This window comes from Schistocerca americana, chromosome 4, assembly GCF_021461395.2.
Source record: "Schistocerca americana isolate TAMUIC-IGC-003095 chromosome 4, iqSchAmer2.1, whole genome shotgun sequence".
Taxonomy (NCBI): domain Eukaryota; kingdom Metazoa; phylum Arthropoda; class Insecta; order Orthoptera; family Acrididae; genus Schistocerca; species Schistocerca americana.
Genome location: NC_060122.1, coordinates 840,179,652 through 840,184,416, shown reverse-complemented (window position 1 = coordinate 840,184,416; position 4,765 = coordinate 840,179,652). Strand labels below are relative to the sequence as shown.

The 4,765-nt window shown below is 39.2% G+C and overlaps 1 non-coding gene across 1 annotated transcript; it reads left to right on the top strand.

Moving 5' to 3' along the window:
- Positions 1-4,320: 4,320 nt before the first annotated feature.
- On the top strand, positions 4,321-4,396 carry Trnat-ugu. The gene has a single exon. It is a non-coding gene; the product is annotated as a tRNA-Thr (tRNA).
- The last annotated feature ends 369 nt before the right edge of the window (positions 4,397-4,765 follow it).

Genomic DNA, 4,765 nt, shown 5'->3' with positions numbered 1-4,765 from the left:
AACCTAGCAGTGTCTGTAGTTTTGTAATTCTTAAACCAAGAGTTAGGTATGACTAAGATACGCTCTGTCCAAAACTCTAGAGGTGGTTTCTTCTTTCATTCCTTTCCTCCAGTCCGTATTCACATACTGTTTCTTTCTTGTCTTCCTTTTCCTACTATCAAATTCCAGTCCCTTATCATTAAATTTTCATTTCGCTTAACTATGTGAATATTTTCTTTTAACTTCTCATACATTTCTTTAATCTCTTCGCCATCCGAGGAGCTAGTTGGTATATAAACTTGTGCTACTGCGGTAATACTGTAATAGGAAACTGGAATGAATGATTTCACGACCAGATGACACTGGTGCTAGTAAACATTTCTGGGTGTAATGTCGTGGTACATGAAACTCTGGACCACGACCTTATATCCCTAAAGGTTTACCAGCAGCACTGTGTATGTAACCCACAATTAAGGTTGTACTTATTTTTTGTGCAGATTACCTTTGAGAAGTAAATAGCTAACACAAAGATGATGATGAAAAATGACCTCTACTACCCACTGCCAAAGCTGTCAGTGGCTCAGAGAGGGGTTCAATACGCAGCAATAAAAATTTTTGATCATTTGCCCAACAACATAAAATGTCTGGCAGGAAGCAAAGAAATGATGATGTTGCATAGGGGGCAGCCTCCAGACAGATTTATGTATGTAACAAATGATGAAAAGCCACTCCTGGCTAACGCTATTCCAACAGTAATTTCATTCCCTGACCATCCACAGGAAACAAAAACCGTAACGAGAGGTCCAAGAAAACGTCAAGCCGCTGAAAAATCAATTTCATAACAGGCTGACATGTCATCAAGTGAACCAAGTAAAGTAGTCCACTGTTGTTATATTCGATGTCTATTTTACTGATAATGAGTGTTTTTGAAAGCAAATTGTAGCCCAGTAATAATAAATATTTATTTTTATAGCTGTGTGTGTGTCTGTGTGTGTGTGTGTGTGTGTGTGTGTGTGTGTGTGTGTGTGAGAGAGAGAGAGAGAGAGAGAGAGAGAGAGAGAGAGAGAACCCACACTGAACATACAAATCATTCCTGTTGTTTGCCTAGGCCAAAGGAAATAAAACTGAATTTTGGTTCATTAAAAGAAAGACATGAGAAACTGGAGAAGCAAGTGAAGCATACAAAACAACGTACCTCAAGAAAAATAAGTGAATTGTAACCTGGTAAATGTCAACTGCAGGTGTAAGGAGACATAAAAGAGTCTGCATCTTAAGTGCTAGGTTGTGCAAACCTAGTGACACTTGGAACAGCTTGATTGATTACAAGGAAACTGCTCTCTTTCTGAATACTCAGAAAAGTATCCCATCCTCGAACACTTCATAGATGAGCAACTTTACTGAAGTTGCTTTACTGAAGAGAGTGAAGTCCTATTGCTCCTACTCTTATGTTTGATGAGGTAGCTATAAAGCTAGTTAGCTAGTTAGTTTGTTACATGATCCGTTGATCGTTTGAACGACTCTTTTATCGAAACGATGTGGGACGAGTCAGTTTACAGGATATGTATACAAGTTTAGTGTTAACATCAATGAACACATTATAATTTTATTCCTATTCATGGAACTACACACAAAAAAGCGTTTTTTAAATTATCTACCAATTTTTAAGTAGAAATTCTTCAGTGGAATAGAAGAAGTTGTCCAGTAGAAATGATTTTAAATTAGATTGAAGACTTTCTTTTCTACCTGTCAGACATTTTATGTTATTGGGCAAATGATCAAAATTTTTTATTGCTGCATATTGTATCATTCTCTGAGCCACTGAGAGCTTTAGCAGTGGGTAGTGGAGGTCATTTTTCTCTCTAGTGTTGTAGGTATGTGCGTCAATGTTCTTCACAAGCTATGACTGATTACTTATGAGGAATTTTATTAGCGTAAATATGCATGGAGATGGCGCAGTTAAAACGGCTAACTCCTTGAAGAGGTACCTATATGACGTCTGTGGGTGAACATCACATATTATTCTTAGTGTTTTTTTTTTTTTTTTTTTTTTTTTTTTGCAATCAGTGCTTTTTTCTAAGTCTTGAGTTACCCCAGAAAATTGTTCCACACGACATTACTGAGTAGAAATATGCCAAATCTGTCAGGAGTCTGATACGTTTGTTTCCAAGATTAGCAATTATGCTACGAGCAAAAGCACCCAAACTTAATTGTTTGAGAAAGTCAGTAATATGCTTCTTCCAGTTCAACTTCTCGTCAATATGAATATCCAAAAATTTGGAGCATTGTACTGACTCCTGCTCATGTGCTACATCTATTGTTAGTACGACTCTATTTAGAACAACTTAATAATTCTTTGGAAAATATCATTTATTAACTCTTCTATTGCTTTCTCTCTAATGGGTTTTATTATAACTCTAGAATCGTCTGCAAAAGCTATAAATTTTCTTGTTGAACGGGTAAGTGGAAGGTGATCCACATTTTTAAGGAATAGGAGCGGACCCAGAATTGAACCTTGTGGAATTCCCTTTGTGATTTTACTACTCTCACTAAAATTTTCTACCTTTAGGAGATTGTATGAATTATTTAGCCTAACTATTGTCATTCTGCTTGTCAAGTATGATTCAAACCAGCTGTGTGTAAAGCATCATTTCCATAAAACCTCAGTTTTCTAAGTTAGTAACATGGTCTACATTGCCTTGGAGAGATCACAAAAAATACCAACTGACGATATATTATTATTTAAGGCTTGTACCATTTTATGAGCAAATGTATAGGTCTAAATAGCATTCTCAGTCGAGCAATCTTTCTGGAAATCAAACTGTGATACGCTGGTAAATTGTTTCCACCTAAGTGTGCGACTGGTTTTGAGTACATTAGCTTTTAGAATATTTTGGAAAAAGATGTCTGGAAGGAAACTGGACGGTAATTTTTTAAGCTTGACTTGTCACCTTTCTTATGAAATGATTTAGTAATTGCATATTCTAACCTGTGTGGAAAAGTTCCCTGTGCCAGTGGTGCATTGCATGAATTACTGAGGAGATTACTTACTAGGCTGAAACAACTCTTTAGAATTCTGTCTAAAATTCCAACAAACCCACACGAGCGTTTGTGTTTTAGAATTTTTATAACTGGATTAATTTCAGTAAACATGGGAATAAGTGTTGGGATTGTGTTGATTTGGGACGAGGATGCGAACGGAGTGATGACTGTCAGGTAGCAAAAGAGGCACTGGTGTTCATGGTAACCGCGCTTAACAGCTGTTGGAAAATTCGTGTTGGACACTGTTTGTCGAGTGATTTATTAGAGACAGCCACACAGCAACGGACGGCCGCTACACCGACACGCCCTGCTCTCGTAGCGTACAAGCAAGTGGCCGCCAGAAGCTGTGGGTGGGTACCACTTCTTATAGGGGTAGACGCCCGCGAGTACGCAGCCCCTCTCTCTCTCTCTCAGGGACTGCAGAGTCACGGACGGGGCTACGGACTGGCACTCTCCCAGAATTGCACTTTGGATCTGATTGAATTTTATTGGCCAGTACACTGAGTGAAGTAAACACTTTTTCGCCAACTGTCGTGTGCTCCATTACTGCTTTCTGCCTTTAAAACTCACTGAGCGCTACAAGGTACGACACTTAATCCACTGAAGCAGTACTTGTGTAAAGTTATGTTACGGTAGGTGGATCAAATTCCAAATGTTGGTTTCACCATCCCTCAAATACAGAAAAGAGAGTATTTAGTTATCTGATGCAACTCATTTACTGAAATTGACGAGAAATTCTTTGACTAAATAGTAGATGGCATTGCTCACATGATTAACTGGGAAGATTTCAGCAGTTTCGTTAATTTACAAGAAAAAGGAGGCTTGCCTTGCAGCAAATAAAATGATTAAGGTCATAGATTCAATACGAGTCACGGATTCACAGTAATTCTGCAGCCGATAAATCGATAATTGTAAAAATTCTTATTGGCTTATAATAAAGTCACTTGTGTATCAGCTCTCACATCCGAAACATCACGCTTAAGATTTCATAATATGTGGCAGAAGCACTTCGTCATAGGAACTGTTTCCCGAAAAGCATCGTGCAGGAATTAAAGAAAAATATATGAAGATGGTATATGTTCTTCGTACAGTTAAGGCTAACCGGCCATTGACCTTCATCTTCTGTGCTGGATGCACACGAATTGCTCGAACTCTTACGAGACTCGGTCAGATTGTCTGCCGCGAGTAATGAGTGTAATGGGTAGGGGCACTACGAATCTAGTGTGTGGACATTAAGATCGGAATGTGGGTCTCATGGGGAGCATGAAAGGGACAAATCCCTGCAGTCGCACTATCCTCTGTGCCCTCGGTGGCTCAGATGGATAGAGCGTCTGCCATGTAAGCAGGAGATCCCGGGTTCGAGTGCCCGGCTGGGGCACACATTTTCAACTGTCCCCGTTGATGTATAACAACCCCTGTCGACAGCTTAGGGTCTTGATTTAATTATTATTTCGTTTAAATAAAAATCGTGACTTCCACAGGAAATATTACGGTATTATCAAACATATGATTCCGAGCTAGAGGAAACCTAGAATCATTCAATATAACGTCACAAAACATGGCGGCTAATTTTCCTGCTGGCCCCAAATGTGGCTCCATCTTGGCCAGTCTACGCTATTTACGCAGGTATTTGGTCCCATACATGAGCAGGTCAAGGTAAATCACCTCTCCTGTGCTTACAGGTTCCTCTCAGTTTGATCGTCACTTGTCTCACTGGCTCACAGTAAGCCTGACTTCTCTGACAAAC